The sequence below is a fragment of the Mustelus asterias genome, unplaced genomic scaffold (genome assembly GCF_964213995.1).
Source record: "Mustelus asterias unplaced genomic scaffold, sMusAst1.hap1.1 HAP1_SCAFFOLD_481, whole genome shotgun sequence".
Lineage (NCBI taxonomy): Eukaryota > Metazoa > Chordata > Chondrichthyes > Carcharhiniformes > Triakidae > Mustelus > Mustelus asterias.
In genome coordinates this window covers 217,921-228,224 of record NW_027590433.1, presented here as the reverse complement: position 1 = coordinate 228,224, position 10,304 = coordinate 217,921, and the positions used below count along the sequence as shown (strand labels likewise).

The window sequence follows — 10,304 nt, the reverse complement described above, 5'->3', positions numbered from 1 at the left end:
GCAAACTTGGTGAAACACCAGTGAGTTCAGAAGTGATGACAGTTCTGGGATTATTCTTGTGAATCTTTCTTGCCCCTTCTCCAGTGCCTCTGTTTCCTTTTTCTAAATGGAGATCACAAATAGAACATAGAACAGTACAGCACAGGAACAGACCCTTCAGCCCACCATGTTGTGTCGAACATGATGTCAAATTAAACTCTTCCTTTCTGCCTGCCCTTGGTCCATATTCCTCTATTCCTTGCATATTCATGTGCTTATTTAAAACCCCCTTAAACGCCCCTATCGTATCTGCCTCCACCACCACTCCGAGCAGCGCATTCCAGACACCTACCACTCTCTGTGTAAAAACCTTACCTCTCACATCTCCTTTGAACTTTCCCCATCTCACCTTAAGTGCATGCTCCCTGGTATTAGACATATCAACTCTGGGGGAAAAGATTCTCTGTCTCTCATTTTATAGACTGCTATCAGATCTCCCCTCACCCTCCACCGCTCTCGAGAAAACAACCCTCGTTTGTCAGTCGCTCACACCCTCCAATCCAGGCAGCATCCTGGGAAACCTCTTCTGCACCCTCATCAAAACCTCTGCATCCTTTCTGTAATGTGGTGACCAGAATTGAACGCAATATTCTAAGTGCGGCCCAAACAAAGTTTTATAAAGCTGCAACATGACACGCTGACTCTTGTACTCAATAAAGGCCAGCATGCCATATGCCTTCTTTACCGATAAATATTTGTGTGGCTAATTTCAGGGAGCTCTGGACTTGAACCCCAAGACCTCTGTACATGAACTGCATACTTATCCTTAATATTTGATCTCCCAAAGTGCAGCACCTCACACTTGCCCGGATTAAAATCCATCTGCCATTTCTCCGCTCATATCTACAGCTGATCTACATCCCACTGTATCCTTTGACAACCTTTGACATTATCTACAACTCCATCTAGTTTTGTGTCATCTGCAAGCTTACTAACCCACCCATCCACGTTTTCATCCAAGTTATTGATATATATCACAAATAGCGCACGTCCCAGTACGGATCCCTGCAGAACACCACTAGTCATGGACCTCCAGTCAGAAAAACACCCTCCACCACTACTCCCTGACTTCTATGGGCAAGTCAATTCTGAATCCAAGTGGCCAAGTCACCGTGAATCCCATGCATCTTAATCTTCTGGATGAGCCGACCATGAGGGACCTTGTCGAAAGCCTGACTAAAATCCATGTTCACAACATCCACTGCTCTACCCTCATCGATCACCTTCATCATCTCCTCGATAAAATCGATCCAGTCAGTAAGATGTTGACGGTGCTCCCACTGCAGTCCTGTGATGAAAATATAGACTGGTTGGTGAAATGTAGATAACAGGTAGAATTGATATCTAATGAGGACTTTAGACTTCAGAATTGAATAAAGGGCTCATTGTTACTAACGGGGAAAGAAGGGTTAAACCCCTGACCCAGAACCCTTTTCACACACACGTGGACATCTCTGAATCTGACGCACACCAAATGGAACGTTACACAAGGGGCTGGAATTCACTGGAATTTCTTAACAACCTTTCAATAGAAATGTCCTGGTACAGACTGTGACAAAGGACACAACAGACAGCAAGAACCAGGAGGAACCTTTAACACAGAGAATGTTAATAACTTTGTTCAGGACACCGGTGCCAGGCACAGGAGGATCCCAGGAAAAACGGAACATTTAATTTCTGTGTTTCACAATTCTAAATGACTGATTCTTTAACATAGGAATGTTTAAAAACAGCATTGTGATATTCCAAGGTCAACTGTGTCTGGGAAAGGGGCACACTGATGTGTTTTTATTTTAAACAGGAGGATCCATTGAAAAGCAGCTCTGGACGATACGAGCACCTCCTGACCTACTTTCAATTCATTTCAAATCACCCATCACTTTCCGTGGAATATTCTTTATTCTTCCCTGGGATGTGGACACTGCTGGCAAAGCCCCAGCACACGTTGCTCATCTCCTAATTGCCCCTGAACGGAGTGACTTGCTCGGCCATTTCAGAGGGACAGTTAAGATTCACCCACATCGCTGTGTGGGTCTGGATTCACATGTCGGCCAGACCGGGTAAGGATGGCAGATTTCCCTCCCTAATAGGGAGCATGAAGAGGGTGAACTGGAAGGGTTTTTACAACAGTCGATAGTATCATGGTTACCGTTTCTGAGACTAACTTTATATAATTCCAGATTGATTCACTGAATTGAAATCCCACCAGCTGCCTGTCCCCAGATCCTTTGCTGGGTCTCTGCATTACTCGGCCAGAGACATTCCCACTATCCCACCACCTCCCACTGAATGGAATATTCCACACAACCCCTTAGTTAAACAGGAAGTAGAAAAGAGAAAGGCTTTGACCTTTGGATGACCTCATCACCAACTACAGAAACCTTACAGCTGACCATTCTGTAAAAGTTTATAAACTTTATTTTTATAAAACACAGAGTAAGAAACAGGTGAAAAGTAACGATGGACGTTGTGACTGACATCAGAAACATTGATTGACCGGATAAACACTCACTACATCACAGAGCGATCCTCAACCATTAAAGAATTGACCCACAATAAGGAATGAGAGAGCCTTATAAAAAGGGGCAGGAGTTTACACAGAGAGGTGACATCCACAGCTGCTCAGGATGATGGAATTCAGTTCAGGAAGGGGATAAAGTGAGAAGCTTTTGTGATTCAAGACAGAAGTATTGAACAATCTGGAATCAGTGCTTCTCGAGCTTGCTGAAGAGCCGAACACATCAATTAATCTCATCATAAAAACCCCCAGTGTAAATAACATGGATTTGACTGGCAAATGTTGAAGTGTTGATTCAGAGACACAAGTTTTGACTTCCCATTTGAGCCTGGGACACCTTTCCGTCTCTCTATTGCTCATGTCAATGACAGCCAGGCGACGGAGCTGAGGGCTGAATTTAGCTGAGATTAACAGGGCCTGCGCCCCAGTTGGGAAACTGCCCTGGGCATTGCACTTATAGAGAGACAGGAAGCTGCTGGAGGACTGACTGGGAAATGGGCCTCCAACCAATCAGGGCACCGGAGGAGGTGACCGGGGCTGATGGTGATGTGACCCCCGGGGTTCAGTGTCCCTGTATCCAAAGCGGGGAGTCGCGGGAACAGGGTACAGAGGAGCTGAAGAGAAACCATTTGTGTCCAGAACATTGTGAACATCCTTTACTCTGGTTGTCTTTGATCCTCAAGTCGTTTTCTGTTTGTTTTAACCATGTTCTGTTTCATTAATAAACTTTTATCAGTAAAAATATTTGATTTTTCTGGACATTTCCTGATGAGATTGATGCACTTTAGGGAAAGTGGGTGGGAGGGGTTGGCAGGCTCTTTAACAGAAAGTGAGTCCCTCTAAGGTAATTGGCAAAGGAACCAGAGGGGGAGATGGGATTTTATTTTTGACTCAGCGATGTTAGAAAATGGAGTTCAGGGAGTCAATTAACCCTTTCTCCCCTTTTCCCAAACTCTGAAATGATTCCCAGTGATAATCCTTATTGGTGACAGTGGTTAGATTTTATTCAGTATCAATAAGAGCCGACACAGGCTAATGTCTGAGCAGTCGTATCAAAGTGCAGCAGCATTACCATTACACTCTGGGAAGAAGCAGCATCTCCACGGAAATGCTCCCTGCTCTGCCCCAGATGCCATGGCACCAGTCAATGCAATATGTAAAACCTCGACAAATCTCTGTGCTCGGGGAATCCCTTCTTATACTTTTTTACATCACAAAGTCTATGGAGACTGATTTAACCCAATCATTGCTCAGCTAACACGTGAACGGATCAATTACAAAACCTGTCATTGAACCATCTGTACCTGCCCAAGCCATGTCAAACTCTCAAACAATTGTCTTCCCACGCTCCGTCCCTGGTACAGGGAGTCAGCATTCCCATGCCAAGCAGTGAAAACATGGTGTTCGTGACACCCAGGTGTCATCCAGGATTCAAGGCACTCCTGTTTTCTCTGTCCTCTGGGAGCTGTTTATCTCCCTGTTCCCACACAGCAAGTCGTCTGTTCTCAGCTCTGCTGGATTTCTGCTGAAGTTTGACCCCTTTTACACCTTTCGGATCAATAAAACATTTGGTTAATGAAGATCCAAACCACAATTTCCCATCCTGTCACCTGTCAACCATCCTTACCCAGAGCGTAATCACAACAGGAATAAAAACAGGAGAAGTGTCACAATCAAATTCAAAATCAATGCACAGCCAGTCATAGAATTTAATTTAATATTCACTAATTAGCAAGAAAACCCAAAGTAGGGGGTCCCCCAGGATTCTTACAGTCCACACCTTGAGGGGGGAGAACTCTCCCTCTGACCCCTCACTCAATTTCAATCCGTTATTGTCCAGTTCTGGCCCCGCCTGGGGTAACATCTACTTGATCTTTCCTACTCCTGAAGGAGCACCGTGAGTTCTAGGTTACTTGTACATAAGGACAGATGCTTCAAGCAACAGATCAAGCATGGATGTAAAAGATTCTCCAGCTCTCTCTTTACCCCTATCTAAGTTGTGGACAGTTCTTACTGTGTTATTTCCCCCAAGCCCTTAATTGTCCCAATCTATAATATTATCCATTTTATTTTAATTTTCCTCACTGTGTGAGCATGTGCAGTGTGTTTAATTGGATCCTGATTGTTTTGAACTCAGTTTCTCTGGAGTGTGTGTCAATGCCTTGATGATGTCACAATGTTGTCTCAATGCCCTGGCCACATGAACCATTTCATCTCCTGCTGTGTCTCAAGTAGCTGTGTGTGTTTGGGACCCGCTCTTCACTCCATCTCACCATGGATTTAGGCTTGCTATTTTTCACATGTAACACATCACATCTGCACACTCACTCCGGTATCCCAAAATCATGTCACACATTCTTAACTTTCAGATGTGCTGATGAAAAGATCAAAGTGAGTGTCTGTCTTTCTTATCTCCCCCTGTTATGGTGCTGATATTTCATGTAGTGGCCGGGCTTTCAAACAAAGTTCATGGACAAAGTTGTAAATATCTCCCAGAGAAAGTGATCAACTTATTCATCCCATCCCATTCCAGACTTTCACTAGACTGTAGGTGGATACCAGATTGATATATTCCATTCAACCACTCGCAAGGTGAGTTATTCCAATTTCTTTATTGTCCAGGACAATATATTCACAATATCTTTAAAACAGAAATTAAACATTCCCATTTGATTTCAGGTATTAACACATTCTGTTAGTTTGTTCTTTATTGTCGATGTCAGGCTGGGGTTGTTCTCCTTGGAGCAAAGGAGGTTGAGGGGAGATTTGATAGAGGTGGACAAGCTTCTGACAGGTTTAGATAAGGTGGACAAAGAAAAGCTGTTCCCATTAGTTGATGAGACAAGGACGAGGGGGACACAGATTTAAGGTTCTGGATCAGAGGCGTGGAGGGGAGGGGGGGCGGATGTGAGGAAGAATATTTTGAAGCAGTGAATGGTAATGACCTGGAACTCGCTGCCTATGAGGGAGGAGGAAGTGGAGACAACAAACAATTACAAAGGAAATTGGACGGGCATTGGGGGGTTTCAAACAGAAATGCTGACTAAATATCTCTGACCTTCCTCACATCCTGTCACTCTGTGATCCTTGTGAAATTTGAAACCAGGTATTCGCAACAAGACTGAAAGAGCATCAGCCCACTGGAGGCTGAGACCGGCCAGTCCAGCAGAAAGAAACCCTCTGACCCTCCCCATTGACCAACTGTGAGAATGAACAAAATGCAGTCCTGGATGCAACTGAGAGCAGAAACAAGAACAGCAGAATCCAACCCCTGGAATCACTCGTGAACTTGCTGGTGTCTCAGCAGGTGGGATGAAACTCTGAATCCCTTCCCACACTGAGAGCAGGTGAATGGTTTCTCCCCAGTGTGAACTCGCTGGTGTGCCCGCAGGTCGGATGACTGAGTGAATCCCTTCCCACACTGGGAGCAGGTGAACGGCCTCTCCCCAGTGTGAATTCGCTGGTGCGTTCTATAGGTATGTCAAGAACAGAAGGTTGGTTAGGGCAAGTTTAGGGCCAGTTATAGATGGCAGAGGGAAGTTATGTGTGGAACCGGAGGAGATTGGTGAAGCATTGAACCAATATTTCTCTTCGGTGTTCACGCAAGGGGACATGAATATAGCTGAGGAGGACACTGGGTTGCAAGGGAGTAGAATAGACAGTATTACAGTTGATAAGGAGGATGTGCAGGATATTCTGGAGGGTCTGAAAATAGATAAATCCCCTGGTCCGGATGGGATTTATCCAAGGATTCTCTGGGAGGCAAGAGAAGTGATTGCAGAGCCTCTGGCTCTGATCTTCAGGTCGTCGTTGGCCTCTGGTATAGTACCAGAAGATTGGAGGTTAGCGAATGTTGTCCCATTGTTTAAGAAGGGGAACAGAGACTTCCCCGGGAATTATAGACCGGTGAGTCTCACTTCTGTTGTCGGCAAGATGTTGGAAAAAATTATAAGGGATAGGATTTATAGTTATTTGGAGAGTAATGAATTGATAGGTGATAGTCAGCATGGTTTTGTGGCAGGTAGGTCGTGCCTTACTAACCTTATTGAGTTTTTTGAGAAAGTGACCAAGGAGGTGGATGGGGGCAAGGCAGTGGACGTGGTATATATGGATTTTAGTAAGGCGTTTGATAAGGTTCACCATGGTAGGCTTCTGCAGAAAATGCAGATGTATGGGATTGGGGGTGATCTAGGAAATTGGATCAGGAATTGGCTAGCGGATAGGAAACAGAGGGTGGTGGTTGATAGTAAATATTCATCATGGAGTGCGGTTACAAGTGGTGTACCTCAGGGATCTGTTTTGGGGCCACTGCTGTTTGTAATATTTATTAATGATCTGGATGAGGGTATAGTTGGGTGGATTAGCAAATTTGCTGATGACACCAAAGTCGGTGGTGTGGTAGACAGTGAGGAAGGGTGTCGTAGTTTGCAGGAAGACTTAGACAGGTTGCAGAGTTGGGCCGAGAGGTGGCGGATGGAGTTTAATGCGGAGAAGTGTGAGGTAATTCACTTTGGTAGGAATAACAGATGTGTTGAGTATAGGGCTAACGGGAGGACTTTGAATAGTGTGGAGGAGCAGAGGGATCTAGGTGTATGTGTGCATAGATCCCTGAAAGTTGGGAATCAAGTAGATAAGGTTGTTAAGAAGGCATATGGTGTCTTGGCGTTTATTGGTAGGGGGATTGAATTTAGGAGTCGTAGCGTTATGTTGCAACTGTACACAACTCTGGTGCGGCCGCACTTGGAGTACTGTGTGCAGTTCTGGTCCCCACATTACAGGAAGGATGTGGAGGCTTTGGAGAGGGTGCAGAGGAGGTTTACCAGGATGTTGCCTGGTATGGAGGGGAGATCCTATGAGGAGAGGCTGAGGGATTTGGGATTGTTTTCGCTGGAAAGGCGGCGGCTAAGAGGGGATCTTATTGAAACATATAAGATGATTAGAGGTTTAGATAGGGTGGATAGTGATAGCCTTTTTCCTCTGATGGAGAAATCCAGCACGAGGGGGCATGGCTTTAAATTGAGGGGGGGTAGTTATAGAACCGATGTCAGGGGTAGGTTCTTTACCCAGAGGGTGGTGAGGGATTGGAATGCCCTGCCAGCATCAGTAGTAAATGCGCCTAGTTTGGGGGCGTTTAAGAGATCCGTAGATAGGTTCATGGACGAAAAGAAATTGGTTTAGGTTGGAGGGTCACAGTTTTTTTTTGTTTTTTTTAACTGGTCGGTGCAACATCGTGGGCCGAAGGGCCTGTTCTGCGCTGTAATGTTCTATGTTCTATGTCTGCAGGCTGGATAACTGAGTGAATCCCTTCCCACACTGGGAGCAGGTGAATGGCCTCTCCCCAGTGTGGCTGCGCCAATGAGCTGCCAGCAGACATGGGTATCTGTATCCCTTCCCACAGTCCACACATTTCCATGGTTTCTCCATGGTGCAGGTGTCCTTACCTCTCTCTTGGGTGGACAATTAGTTGAAACTTCGTCCACACACAGAACAAGATTACAGTCTCTCCCCGCTGTGAATGGTGTGATATTTATTCAGACTGTGTAATTGGTTTAAGCTCTTCAGTCAGTGCATTGGAACACTCTCACTCGAGTGTGGCAGTGTGTTGATGCTTTTTCACTCACACTGACATTTCAAATCTTTTCAAATTGACAGACTGGACAATCATTTCTCCTTCTGGATTCAAAGTCTGATGATATTGAGGTCCCAAGGAATATGATTCTGTCGCGTCTAGACGTGACGTTTGAGATTTCAGCCTGTGATTCCTCTTTCAATATCCTGTAAAATGAGTTTACAAAAGTCATCAGTGTCAGTACAGGATAGAAATTCAGAACAGACAATTTCTATGGAACATTCTTTCCTCTCTCATTCCCCAAAAGCTGTAAATCTCCATCCCACACACTCTCTCCCCATTCTCAGCAGGTCTGGCAGCATCTGTATGGAGAGAAAAGAACTGATGTTTCAGAGCTTTGACAAAGGGTCGTCTAGACAAGAAACATCAGCTCTTTTCTCTCCTTACAGATGCTGCCAGACCTGCTGACATTTTCCAGCATTTTCTCTCTTGGTTTCAGATTCCAGCATCCGCAGTAATTTGCTTTTATAAGGCTGCAGATACCTCCTCCCAAGTAACATGCGTGTGCCCAAGACATCACCACTTGTTTCCCTTATTTCTTTAGCACCCATGGTGCTCTCCGCAGTAAACACAGAGGAGAAGTATTCATTAAAAATCTCACCCATCTCCTGTGGCTCCACACACAGATGGCCATACTGATTTTTAAGGGGATCTATTCTCTCTCTAGCCACCCTTTTACTCTTAATATATCTATAGAACCTCTTGGAATTTTCTTTAATCTTACCTGCCAGATCCATATCATACCCTCTTTTTGTCCTCCTGATTTCCCTCCTCAGTATTTTCTTACACTTTTTATAGTCAGAGTGATTCACTTGTCCCCGATTTCCTAAACCCAATGTATGCTTCCTTCTTTTACCTGACCAGAGCCTCAATGTCCCTTGTCTGCCAGAGATCCTTAAATTTGCCATTCTTTCCCTGCATCTTAACAGGAATATACTGCCCCTGGATTCTTGATATCACACTTTTAAAACCTCCCATTTGCCAGTCATTCCTTTCCCTTCAAACAAACTCACCCAATCGACATCTGCTCGATCCTGCCTAATGCCCACAAAAGTGGCCCTGTTCCAGTTTAGGGCCTTGACCTGTGGACCTGTCCTATCTTTTTCCAGAACTATTTTGAAACTATTGGTGCTCCCAATCGTGCTCCCTGACTGACACTTCAGTCACTTGCTCCACCTCATTTCTTAACTGTCTAATAGAAAGTGAGTCCAGGAATTGATGATGAAAAATAAGGAGCTGGGAGATGAATTGAACAAGTATTTTGCCTCGGTCTTCACAATAGAGATACAGTTAAAACTCAGAAACAGCTGGAAATCAGAAAACAGAAGTGTGGGATGAACTCTGAAAAAGCACAATTCCCAGGGAAGTGGTCCTCAGCAAACTGTTGGAGCTGTGGGCTGATGGGTCCTCGGGTCCTGCTGGGCTTCATTCTCGGGTCCTGCTGGGCTGATGAGTCCTCGGGTCCTGCTGGGCTTCATTCTCGGGTCCTGCTGGGCTTCATTCCCGAGTCCTGCTGGGCTTCATTCTCGGGTCTTAACAGAGGGAGATCGTTGGTGTTCAATTTTCTAAACCGTCCGTCGCCATTACCCGCACTGCGCATGCTTCAGGTCCCGCCCCTCATTCACTCCGATTGGTTGGAGGACCAGCCGCTCCCGCTCGGACCTCCAGCCCCGCCCCCTCTTCCTATTAGTCCGGAGCTGCCGTCAATCAGTCCCCGGGCATTGTGATGTGGAGCATGCGCAGTGTCATTGCTGTCCTTGGCGCTTGTTTGTCCCGGAGAAGCGGAGTCAGCGTTAGGCGGTGGCTGGGAGGATTTGGAAACACTTTGTGGATCCGCAAACCCTTCAGAATCATTGTCAGCTCCCTGGTTTGCAGCTGCGGGGCTTCTCCCTCCCTCCCTCCCGGGAACAGGCCCAGGTTAACGGCCCCATCCTGGCTCAGCCACTGGAGGATGGTTCACATCAGAGGATGGGGGAGGGGGACAATAAATAAGAGGTTACACTTTGGCCTCAAATCAATGAGGACTCTGATCTCTGGGAAGGAAGGAAACCCTGGGAGGTGGGCGGGGAGGATTCACAAACACCCGCTGGAGGCCCCAACACCCCCAGTAAAAAGCTG

General features: G+C 45.8%; 1 long non-coding RNA gene across 1 annotated transcript; it reads right to left on the bottom strand.

Moving 5' to 3' along the window:
• Nucleotides 1-1,800: 1,800 nt before the first annotated feature.
• LOC144486833 (uncharacterized) lies at nucleotides 1,801-9,814 on the bottom strand. The gene is made up of 3 exons (XR_013496341.1): nucleotides 9,200-9,814; nucleotides 7,999-8,332; nucleotides 1,801-4,105 (listed from the first exon to the last, which is right to left on the bottom strand). It is a non-coding gene; the product is annotated as an uncharacterized LOC144486833 (long non-coding RNA).
• Between the last annotated feature and the right edge of the window lie 490 nt (nucleotides 9,815-10,304).